This window comes from Coffea arabica, chromosome 3c (genome assembly GCF_036785885.1).
Source record: "Coffea arabica cultivar ET-39 chromosome 3c, Coffea Arabica ET-39 HiFi, whole genome shotgun sequence".
In the NCBI taxonomy this organism is placed as follows: Eukaryota; Viridiplantae; Streptophyta; class Magnoliopsida; order Gentianales; family Rubiaceae; genus Coffea; species Coffea arabica.
In genome coordinates, this window is record NC_092314.1 from 30870882 (window position 1) to 30883601 (window position 12720).

General features: G+C 42.6%; 3 long non-coding RNA genes across 3 annotated transcripts; all 3 read left to right on the forward strand.

Moving 5' to 3' along the window:
- Nucleotides 1-206: 206 nt before the first annotated feature.
- Nucleotides 207-1811, forward strand: LOC140038105 (uncharacterized). The gene is made up of 2 exons (XR_011841915.1): nt 207-836; nt 1521-1811. It is a non-coding gene; the product is annotated as an uncharacterized lncRNA (long non-coding RNA).
- Nucleotides 1812-5006: 3195 nt separating this feature from the next.
- On the forward strand, nt 5007-6611 carry LOC140038106 (uncharacterized). The gene is made up of 2 exons (XR_011841916.1): nt 5007-5636; nt 6321-6611. It is a non-coding gene; the product is annotated as an uncharacterized lncRNA (long non-coding RNA).
- Nucleotides 6612-10129: 3518 nt separating this feature from the next.
- Nucleotides 10130-11410, forward strand: LOC140038107 (uncharacterized). Its single transcript, XR_011841917.1, has 2 exons — nt 10130-10435; nt 11120-11410. It is a non-coding gene; the product is annotated as an uncharacterized lncRNA (long non-coding RNA).
- The last annotated feature ends 1310 nt before the right edge of the window (nt 11411-12720 follow it).

The window sequence follows — 12720 nt, forward strand, 5'->3', positions numbered from 1 at the left end:
ATGGCCTATAATGACTCTAGTGGGTGTGAAATGTGGATAAATACAACTAATTTTGGATTTGGAGTGCATTGTGAAAAGTTAGGGTTTGAAAATCCCCAATTCTGTCCGGTTTTAGATCATAGGGTTAGAGGCCGAATTAGACTTTGCTCAAAACATGAAAGTTGTAGGTATTGATGTGTTTGAGGTGCCTGTAAAATTTCAGGTCATTTGGATTAGTGTAGAGTGATATATGACGAAATTACTGTAGCTGTTCTGCTTTGATCAGAATGCGAAAACTGCGATAGTAATTGGCCATTTTGAGTGGAATTGGTTTGGATTTTGGAGTTGGTGTCTTCTGATGAAATGTAGCTGGATGTCTTAGCTAACTTATGCCTTTGGAATTTCGGCATTTGGACTTGTATGAACTGAGATATACCGATTACAGTTTTCTGTGTTTTGCAAACCTGTTTTGGTGATTCTGGTATAGTATTTTGCATATTTGACCTAGTTGTGTTAGGAACTGGATTGAGTGACCTTCTACATTGTTGTAGCTCTGTTTCTTGGCTTCGAAATGGTGGGTCTTACACCCCCATCCGATAATTGTAGTGAGAGTTGTGCCATTACCGCATTATGAGGTCAAATCCGGTTTTCTTATCAAGGCTTAAGTTAAAGCCCTCTCTTAATTTCTGGTTTGCTATCATGCTTGTATATGTTTATAAAACCCTATTGGGGTTGTGAATTGGTGTTGTTTATGGCTCGGTGTGGAGTCTTATTATATGTGTTACATGTTCTAGGGCGTGACGGTAGCTCACGACGTCTTGGTGATCGTGGTGCATGAAACACCATTTACTTGCTTGGTGAGTATACTACTCACTTATTTGTTACAATGTGACTTCGTGCTATGTGAATTGTTGCCTTGAAGGCTTATTTGGTTATTGGAAATGATTGAGGTGGGGGTGTACTTGACCGCCCTCACCCCTTGTAATTTCCTTTATAGCTATTTACCGTTTTACTGAAATACTGCATTTGTTATATGAGATACTGAATTCCATGTATGGAAACTGAATTGGTGTCATTTGGGACGATTGTCCAACGGCTTTACTGTATCACTGAGCTCAACCCCGTTTGGTAGTCAATTGGATCGAGCCGGCGAGGGCTTGGTCGTGAAAATTGTCATGCCACGGGGACTGTACTGGGGAACCTTGTGGTAATGAGACCCTTGGTTCCGGTATACTCGAGTATTACCAAAAGCTACTGAAATGGAGTGCGGGCCCGGTTGGGGTATGTTGGGTGGAAGGAAGTGGAAGTAAAGGGTGGTCTACGGTTTGGTACTTGTAACATTGACGGAGAGTCAATGAGGTTGGATCAAGATTGCAAGTGTGGAAATGGGCTCTTGAGAGCCGACTGTATCCTTTTACCATTTTACTCCATTGCTTATGGTGTACTTTAAGTGATTGGTTATGCTTATGTGACTTTGGTTGCTAATGTAGTAGTATACCACTGGGCTTTAGCTCATTCCGTGTTATTTGTTTTCCTTACAGGGATATAACTACTTTTGTGAATGGATTGGATAGTCATTTGCCAAATTGAGCTTGTAAATGTATTTTGTATAGCTCTTGAAATGAAACCCTAATGTGTAACGGGTTCATTTCCTTTTGATAGGCAAACCGAATATGTACTTCTTTAATGGATGGCTTGTATTGGCCTAATTGCACTTGTATGAACTAGATGGATATTTTGGTAGGCCGTTTGGCTTGTAAATGTTGATTTCCAATGTACATATATGCTTGGCCGTGGTTTGGATAAATTTCGGCTTCGATTTTCGTTTTTTATTATTTTTGTGATTTTGAATTGTTTGCGCGCAATGGTAAGTTCCGAAACGTAATAGATCGACGTAAACTTAACCGTTAGTCCTGGCGAGAGCTGGGCAGGCAGTCCGCTAACCCCTTTGGTTCGCCTTAGGGGAAGGTAGGGCTGTCACAGGTGGTATCAGAGCCACGTCGCGTGGTCTCTGCGCGAAGTGAGACTGGGCCAAGTGGTGTTGTGGTCCTAATTTCATGAATATGTTTAAGTGCTCGTTTGAGCATAAGTTATGAACCGGGCATGTGATAAATGTACGAATCATTATCATGGGACTCGAGGAAGCTAGGTATGTATGTCGAGTAGGAATCTTTAATAAGGATGGTTTACTCTTGGGGCCGGCCGGCTCGAGATGTGAATTATCTTAGACGAGATTCTTGCGCCCGGATACGAAAGATATGAGGGCCTAGGTTAGAAAGGATTTGGTGAACTAGAAAGGCGATTCTATGGAACTTCGTGTGGTTTGTTCGGGTGTGGTTAAGCGTGATCGACCTTGATTAAGATATAAATATTTGGACGAAGCCCTAGAAGGGGGAAAGCTTTTCGTGAGTTCTGTTGTGCTTGGGACCTAGGTGTCTATAGTACTTTTGGAAGACCCTTTTGTTTCGTGGAATGACTTCGCATGTACTTGACTGACTGTTCCGTATAATTGCTTAACCTGGTTATGTGATCTATGTATACGTGTTATGTGTTTAAATGCTCTTCGCGGTAATTGTTTGAGTTACTTATTCCTGTTTCATTGTTCCTGTCTGGTGTTACGGAAGGAAGGGTTAGGTGCCCTTTAACAGTATATTTTTGATGACCTAGATTGACTTAAATTGATGGAAGGCACCCGAAGTGGTCGAGGCCGTGGACGCAGGGGTAGGCAACCCACACCGGTTAGGGGTACGGGGGAAACCTCTACTGGACCCAATCTGGAACCGCAAGTAAACCCTAGTGTGCAAATAGCTGCTGCTATGCAGCAAATGACAAACTTACTAGCACAAGTAGTGCAACAGCAGGGCCAAAACCCAAACCCTAACCCTGGAAACCCTGGTAACCATAACGAGAGCGAAGACAGAGCTCTCGAACGATTCCAAAAGTTCGCTCCGCCAAAGTTTGTTGGGGGACCCGACCCAGACGTTGCCGAAAGATGGCTTGAAAAGATGGTGGATATATTTGCAGCCCTACACTACCCTGACGAACGGCAAGTGACTTTTGCCGTGTTTCAGCTTGAGGGGGCAGCCCGTTCCTGGTGGAACGTAATTAGGCAGAAATGGGAACGGGAGCAGACGCCGAGGACTTGGGTGAACTTCATCCGAGAATTTAATGTAAATTTTTTCCCTCCTCTAGTCCAGGAGAGGAAGGAGGACGAGTTCATTAGGCTCCGCCAAGGGGCTCAAACTGTGGCGGAATATGAAAGTCAATTTACCCGCTTATCCAAGTTTGCGCCTGAGTTGGTCTTGACCGAGCAACGAAGAATACGGCGATTTGTCCAGGGCCTGAACGTAGAAATCCAGAAAGACCTCGCGGCAGCCCAAATTAATGCCTTCAGTGAAGCAGTGGAAAAGGCACAACGGGTAGAGAATGCTAGGCTCCAGGTGAAAAACTTTCAGGCGAAAAAGAGAGGATTTCCTGGAGACAATTCGGGACAGGAGGATGAAAGTATCCCTCCCAAATTTGGGCGGGGAACGGGAGGAGTGAGGATGCCGGGAATGTCACCAGAGAGGCCGTCAAGAGGAGGCTCAGCTTCTGCAGCACGCGGACCCTGCGGGTATTGCGGAAAATTAAACCACTCGGAAGACAATTGCTGGAGGAAAGGAGGAAAATGCTTGCTCTGTGGGAGTGCCGAACATCAAATTGCTAACTGTCCAGCTCGCCTGCGCGAGCGGCAAGGGACTCTGCCACCAACCACGACCCACCCTGACCGGTCGAAGGGGGACAAGGATGGATCAAAAGTGTCCTCTCGGGTGTACTCCTTAGAACAACATCAAGGCTTTGACCCATTGGAGGACGTGGAAGGTAAGAATTTACTGAACCTGGCCAGTGAAGGGGCACAGATTTGTTAGCAAAGTATAAAGCTCAATTTAATCTCAGAGTAGTCAATGATAAGGAATTTCGAGGACGAAATTCTTTTAAGGGGGAGAGAGTGTGAGAACCCGTAAAACCCTAATCATTTTCCTAGGATTTTAGTTCCCTTAATTGCATAATTTTTGCGTTTCTGGCTTAGAAATATTATCTGGGTGGATTTTATGAGCAATTATAGTTTTAAGATGATTTTTCTAGCATTGGTGAAATTTTAGAAAATTAAGAGTAAATAGTGGATGTGGGACCCACTAGTGCGAAAAGTTCGGAAAAATTCGGCCAATAAGGTTAAGTTTCGGATACTGTGTAAAATTTATCGGGTGTTAAGAGATAAGTAGAATGTGTGAAGTGATTGATGTGAGAGGGAAAAAGAAAGATAAGAATGCATTAATGAGTGTGACAAGTGTCACAATATGATTGGGTGGACTTTAAGAAATACTATTCACATTTTTGACTTTTTTGACCAAAGGATTAAATATAAAAAAAATGCACAAAAATCACCATTTTCTTACCTCTTATGGCCGGCCCTCTCCTTGCAAAGAAGAAAGGAATTTCTCCAACTTTCAAGCTTCCATAAGCTTCAATCTTCCATAAACAAAAGCTTAGACTAGATTTCACTCCATAAAATCCTTCCTTCTAGTGCTAGTAAGTTGTTTGGTGAAGTTTGTTTGAAGAGCTAAGGTGTTCAACATCTTCATCTCTCTTGTTTCTTGGTAAGTGAGGCTTGAAACACCCTACTACACCTAATGATGCTTATGTTATGCTTATTAGTGATTAGAGTGCTGAAATTTCTGGTTTTTATCTTGGTTTGAAGTGATTTGGTGAAGTTTTTATTTTATTGATGATTTTTCTGGTTTAATTGGATTATGATGGTGTGGTTGATTATGATGATTGGCAATGGCCTATAATGACTCTAGTGGGTGTGAAATGTGGATAAATACAACTAATTTTGGATTTGGAGTGCATTGTGAAAAGTTAGGGTTTGAAAATCCCCAATTCTGTCCGGTTTTAGATCATAGGGTTAGAGGCCGAATTAGACTTTGCTCAAAACATGAAAGTTGTAGGTATTGATGTGTTTGAGGTGCCTGTAAAATTTCAGGTCATTTGGATTAGTGTAGAGTGATATATGACGAAATTACTGTAGCTGTTCTGCTTTGATCAGAATGCGAAAACTGCGATAGTAATTGGCCATTTTGAGTGGAATTGGTTTGGATTTTGGAGTTGGTGTCTTCTGATGAAATGTAGCTGGATGTCTTAGCTAACTTATGCCTTTGGAATTTCGGCATTTGGACTTGTATGAACTGAGATATACCGATTACAGTTTTCTGTGTTTTGCAAACCTGTTTTGGTGATTCTGGTATAGTATTTTGCATATTTGACCTAGTTGTGTTAGGAACTGGATTGAGTGACCTTCTACATTGTTGTAGCTCTGTTTCTTGGCTTCGAAATGGTGGGTCTTACACCCCCATCCGATAATTGTAGTGAGAGTTGTGCCATTACCGCATTATGAGGTCAAATCCGGTTTTCTTATCAAGGCTTAAGTTAAAGCCCTCTCTTAATTTCTGGTTTGCTATCATGCTTGTATATGTTTATAAAACCCTATTGGGGTTGTGAATTGGTGTTGTTTATGGCTCGGTGTGGAGTCTTATTATATGTGTTACATGTTCTAGGGCGTGACGGTAGCTCACGACGTCTTGGTGATCGTGGTGCATGAAACACCATTTACTTGCTTGGTGAGTATACTACTCACTTATTTGTTACAATGTGACTTCGTGCTATGTGAATTGTTGCCTTGAAGGCTTATTTGGTTATTGGAAATGATTGAGGTGGGGGTGTACTTGACCGCCCTCACCCCTTGTAATTTCCTTTATAGCTATTTACCGTTTTACTGAAATACTGCATTTGTTATATGAGATACTGAATTCCATGTATGGAAACTGAATTGGTGTCATTTGGGACGATTGTCCAACGGCTTTACTGTATCACTGAGCTCAACCCCGTTTGGTAGTCAATTGGATCGAGCCGGCGAGGGCTTGGTCGTGAAAATTGTCATGCCACGGGGACTGTACTGGGGAACCTTGTGGTAATGAGACCCTTGGTTCCGGTATACTCGAGTATTACCAAAAGCTACTGAAATGGAGTGCGGGCCCGGTTGGGGTATGTTGGGTGGAAGGAAGTGGAAGTAAAGGGTGGTCTACGGTTTGGTACTTGTAACATTGACGGAGAGTCAATGAGGTTGGATCAAGATTGCAAGTGTGGAAATGGGCTCTTGAGAGCCGACTGTATCCTTTTACCATTTTACTCCATTGCTTATGGTGTACTTTAAGTGATTGGTTATGCTTATGTGACTTTGGTTGCTAATGTAGTAGTATACCACTGGGCTTTAGCTCATTCCGTGTTATTTGTTTTCCTTACAGGGATATAACTACTTTTGTGAATGGATTGGATAGTCATTTGCCAAATTGAGCTTGTAAATGTCTTTTGTATAGCTCTTGAAATGAAACCCTAATGTGTAACGGGTTCATTTCCTTTTGATAGGCAAACCGAATATGTACTTCTTTAATGGATGGCTTGTATTGGCCTAATTGCACTTGTATGAACTAGATGGATATTTTGGTAGGCCGTTTGGCTTGTAAATGTTGATTTCCAATGTACATATATGCTTGGCCGTGGTTTGGATAAATTTCGGCTTCGATTTTCGTTTTTTATTATTTTTGTGATTTTGAATTGTTTGCGCGCAATGGTAAGTTCCGAAACGTAATAGATCGACGTAAACTTAACCGTTAGTCCTGGCGAGAGCTGGGCAGGCAGTCCGCTAACCCCTTTGGTTCGCCTTAGGGGAAGGTGGGGCTGTCACAGGTGGTATCAGAGCCACGTCGCGTGGTCTCTGCGCGAAGTGAGACTGGGCCAAGTGGTGTTGTGGTCCTAATTTCATGAATATGTTTAAGTGCTCGTTTGAGCATAAGTTATGAACCGGGCATGTGATAAATGTACGAATCATTATCATGGGACTCGAGGAAGCTAGGTATGTATGTCGGGTAGGAATCTTTAATAAGGATGGTTTACTCTTGGGACCGGCCGGCTCGAGATGTGAATTATCTTAGACGAGATTCTTGCGCCCGGATACGAAAGATATGAGGGCCTAGGTTAGAAAGGATTTGGTGAACTAGAAAGGCGATTCTATGGAACTTCGTGTGGTTTGTTCGGGTGTGGTTAAGCGTGATCGACCTTGATTAAGATATAAATATTTGGACGAAGCCCTAGAAGGGGGAAAGCTTTTCGTGAGTTCTTTTGTACTTGGGACCTAGGTGTCTATAGTACTTTTGGAAGACCCTTTTGTTTCGTGGAATGACTTCGTATGTACTTGACTGACTGTTCCGTATAATTGCTTAACCTGGTTATGTGATCTATGTATACGTGTTATGTGTTTAAATGCTCTTCGCGGTAATTGTTTGAGTTACTTATTCCTGTTTCATTGTTCCTGTCTGGTGTTACGGAAGGAAGGGTTAGGTGCCCTTTAACAGTATATTTTTGATGACCTAGATTGACTTAGATTGATGGAAGGCACCCGAAGTGGTCGAGGCCGTGGACGCAGGGGTAGGCAACCCACACCGGTTAGGGGTACGGGGGAAACCTCTACTGGACCCAATTTGGAACCGCAAGTAAACCCTAGTGTGCAAATAGCTGCTGCTATGCAGCAAATGACAAACTTACTAGCACAAGTAGTGCAACAGCAGGGCCAAAACCCAAACCCTAACCCTGGAAACCCTGGTAACCATAACGAGAGCGAAGACAGAGCTCTCGAACGATTCCAAAAGTTCGCTTCGCCAAAGTTTGTTGGGGGACCCGACCCAGACGTTGCCGAAAGATGGCTTGAAAAGATGGTGGATATATTTGCAGCCCTACACTACCCTGACGAACGGCAAGTGACTTTTGCCGTGTTTCAGCTTGAGGAGGCAGCCCGTTCCTGGTGGAACGTAATTAGGCAGAAATGGGAACGGGAGCAGACGCCGAGGACTTGGGTGAACTTCATCCGAGAATTTAATGCAAAGTTTTTCCCTCCTCTAGTCCAGGAGAGGAAGGAGGACGAGTTCATTAGGCTCCGCCAAGGGGCTCAAACTGTGGCGGAATATGAAAGTCAATTTACCCGCTTATCCAAGTTTGCGCCTGAGTTGGTCTTGACCGAGCAACGAAGAATACGGCGATTTGTCCAGGGCCTGAACGTAGAAATCCAGAAAGACCTCGCGGCAGCCCAAATTAATGCCTTCAGTGAAGCAGTGGAAAAGGCACAACGGGTAGAGAATGCTAGGCTCCAGGTGAAAAACTTTCAGGCGAAAAAGAGAGGATTTCCTGGAGACAATTCGGGACAGGAGGATGAAAGTATCCCTCCCAAATTTGGGCGGGGAACGGGAGGAGTGAGGATGCCGGGAATGTCACCAGAGAGGCCGTCAAGAGGAGGCTCAGCTTCTGCAGCACGCGGACCCTGCGGGTATTGCGGAAAATTAAACCACTCGGAGGACAATTGCTGGAGGAAAGGAGGAAAATGCTTGCTCTGTGGGAGTGCCGAACATCAAATTGCTAACTGTCCAGCTCGCCTGCGCGAGCGGCAAGGGACTCTGCCACCAACCACGACCCACCCTGACCGGTCGAAGGGGGACAAGGATGGATCAAAAGTGTCCTCTCGGGTGTACTCCTTAGAACAACATCAAGGCTTTGACCCATTGGAGGACGTGGAAGGTAAGAATTTACTGAACCTGGCCAGTGAAGGGGCACAGATTTGTTAGCAAAGTATAAAGCTCAATTTAATCTCAGAGTAGTCAATGATAAGGAATTTCGAGGACGAAATTCTTTTAAGGGGGAGAGAGTGTGAGAACCCGTAAAACCCTAATCATTTTCCTAGGATTTTAGTTCCCTTAATTGCATAATTTTTGCGTTTCTGGCTTAGAAATATTATCTGGGTGGATTTTATGAGCAATTATAGTTTTAAGATGATTTTTCTAGCATTGGTGAAATTTTAGAAAATTAAGAGTAAATAGTGGATGTGGGACCCACTAGTGCGAAAAGTTCGGAAAAATTCGGCCAATAAGGTTAAGTTTCGGATACTGTGTAAAATTTATCGGGTGTTAAGAGATAAGTAGAATGTGTGAAGTGATTGATGTGAGAGGGAAAAAGAAAGATAAGAATGCATTAATGAGTGTGACAAGTGTCACAATATGATTGGGTGGACTTTAAGAAATACTATTCACATTTTTGACTTTTTTGACCAAAGGATTAAATATAAAAAAATGCACAAAAATCACCATTTTCTTACCTCTTATGGCCGGCCCTCTCCTTGCAAAGAAGAAAGGAATTTCTCCAACTTTCAAGCTTCCATAAGCTTCAATCTTCCATAAACAAAAGCTTAGACTAGATTTCACTCCATAAAATCCTTCCTTCTAGTGCTAGTAAGTTGTTTGGTGAAGTTTGTTTGAAGAGCTAAGGTGTTCAACATCTTCATCTCTCTTGTTTCTTGGTAAGTGAGGCTTGAAACACCCTACTACACCTAATGATGCTTATGTTATGCTTATTAGTGATTAGAGTGCTGAAATTTCTGGTTTTTATCTTGGTTTGAAGTGATTTGGTGAAGTTTTTATTTTATTGATGATTTTTCTGGTTTAATTGGATTATGATGGTGTGGTTGATTATGATGATTGGCAATGGCCTATAATGACTCTAGTGGGTGTGAAATGTGGATAAATACAACTAATTTTGGATTTGGAGTGCATTGTGAAAAGTTAGGGTTTGAAAATCCCCAATTCTGTCCGGTTTTAGATCATAGGGTTAGAGGCCGAATTAGACTTTGCTCAAAACATGAAAGTTGTAGGTATTGATGTGTTTGAGGTGCCTGTAAAATTTCAGGTCATTTGGATTAGTGTAGAGTGATATATGACGAAATTACTGTAGCTGTTCTGCTTTGATCAGAATGCGAAAACTACGATAGTAATTGGCCATTTTGAGTGGAATTGGTTTGGATTTTGGAGTTGGTGTCTTCTGATGAAATGTAGCTGGATGTCTTAGCTAACTTATGCCTTTGGAATTTCGGCATTTGGACTTGTATGAACTGAGATATACCGATTACAGTTTTCTGTGTTTTGCAAACCTGTTTTGGTGATTCTGGTATAGTATTTTGCATATTTGACATAGTTGTGTTAGGAACTGGATTGAGTGACCTTCTACATTGTTGTAGCTCTGTTTCTTGGCTTCGAAATGGTGGGTCTTACACCCCCATCCGATAATTGTAGTGAGAGTTGTGCCATTACCGCATTATGAGGTCAAATCCGGTTTTCTTATCAAGGCTTAAGTTAAAGCCCTCTCTTAATTTCTGGTTTGCTATCATGCTTGTATATGTTTATAAAACCCTATTGGGGTTGTGAATTGGTGTTGTTTATGGCTCGGTGTGGAGTCTTATTATATGTGTTACATGTTCTAGGGCGTGACGGTAGCTCACGACGTCTTGGTGATCGTGGTGCATGAAACACCATTTACTTGCTTGGTGAGTATACTACTCACTTATTTGTTACAATGTGACTTCGTGCTATGTGAATTGTTGCCTTGAAGGCTTATTTGGTTATTGGAAATGATTGAGGTGGGGGTGTACTTGACCGCCCTCACCCCTTGTAATTTCCTTTATAGCTATTTACCGTTTTACTGAAATACTGCATTTGTTATATGAGATACTGAATTCCATGTATGGAAACTGAATTGGTGTCGTTTGGGACGATTGTCCAACGGCTTTACTGTATCACTGAGCTCAACCCCGTTTGGTAGTCAATTGGATCGAGCCGGCGAGGGCTTGGTCGTGAAAATTGTCATGCCACGGGGACTGTACTGGGGAACCTTGTGGTAATGAGACCCTTGGTTCCGGTATACTCGAGTATTACCAAAAGCTACTGAAATGGAGTGCGGGCCCGGTTGGGGTATGTTGGGTGGAAGGAAGTGGAAGTAAAGGGTGGTCTACGGTTTGGTACTTGTAACATTGACGGAGAGTCAATGAGGTTGGATCAAGATTGCAAGTGTGGAAATGGGCTCTTGAGAGCCGACTGTATCCTTTTATCATTTTACTCCATTGCTTATGGTGTACTTTAAGTGATTGGTTATGCTTATGTGACTTTGGTTGCTAATGTAGTAGTATACCACTGGGTTTTAGCTCATTCCGTGTTATTTGTTTTCCTTACAGGGATATAACTACTTTTGTGAATGGATTGGATAGTCATTTGCCAAATTGAGCTTGTAAATGTCTTTTGTATAGCTCTTGAAATGAAACCCTAATGTGTAACGGGTTCATTTCCTTTTGATAGGCAAACCGAATATGTACTTCTTTAATGGATGGCTTGTATTGGCCTAATTGCACTTGTATGAACTAGATGGATATTTTGGTAGGCCGTTTGGCTTGTAAATGTTGATTTCCAATGTACATATATGCTTGGCCGTGGTTTGGATAAATTTCGGCTTCGATTTTCGTTTTTTATTATTTTTGTGATTTTGAATTGTTTCCGCGCAATGGTAAGTTCCGAAACGTAATAGATCGACGTAAACTTAACCGTTAGTCCTGGCGAGAGCTGGGCAGGCAGTCCGCTAACCCCTTTGGTTCGCCTTAGGGGAAGGTGGGGCTGTCACATGTGACCTCTCCAAAGGATCATTATTGGGATTCACAATTAATGTGATTGGCACCACTCAACCTTTGAAGAGAAATTTCCCCCATGTCCCCCTAGGTCTAGGTTTTTGCATTCATATAGTCATATCCAACACGCGATACATACTTTGGGTAGAAAAATTAGGAATCATGAGGCTAAGTCACGCAACTAGCTTTGGCTAGGGTAAGGGAGTGCCTTAGGCTTTGCCTTTGCCTTCTCCCTTATCAAATGTGACCCCCGATCCCTTTCTTTGGTTACGTAGACCTAAAAGTTTTAAAAGGGTTTGTTTACTTTTTCGTTCAAAAACAAAAACCATTTTTGGGTGACTTGGTACACCCTAACTCTATACCAAGTGGCCACTCCATTTTTCATACAAAAAATCCTTTTGAACTTTATTTGGCCAAACCGTCACATTTCACAATCCCACGGCCTTTATTTTCACTTTCACACGTTCACATACATATCTCACACACACTACCACACACTTCACCACATATCAAAAAATGGGGCGCGACAACTTGGCGACTCCACTGGGGACATCCTAAGTGGGTCCAAGCATTTGATTTAGCCATTCTTTTCCTTTTTCTACCCCTTTTATGCATTACATTTTGGATATTAGGGTTGTATTTTCCTTTTTAGGACCCTTTGCCTCCCTCGGTCACGAATGTATGATTGGTTGATTGGATGTATGTTTACTTGTTTATCTCGCGCTTGCATTGCATTTGGGTGGGGGGCATCACCTTAGAGCCTCGTGTTGGTTCTCGATCCCTCCCCTCCAAACGAGCACTAGCATACGTGCATCCGTTTTATTTATTTATCCCTCTTTTATTTTTCTTTTAGTGGCTTGTCACGCCACTCCACCCTATTAGGATTTTAGGCGATCCATTTGGACATGTGATCACGACACGATGTGTGTGTAGCATGATCCAATGGGTCACTCAATCTTCCGCTCTAAGCTTTGGGTTGATAGCCTTTAGCTTTTAGTCGAAGGTTGAGGATTTTTTATAGATTCACTCAAACACGTAGCCGTGACACGATGTGTGCGTAGCGGTGTTTCGGGAATCGCTCGAGCCACCGACAAAGAACTTTGGGATTGATGACCCTTGGTTTCTAAGTCTGAAGGCTCGGGGACCTGAGCTTATCG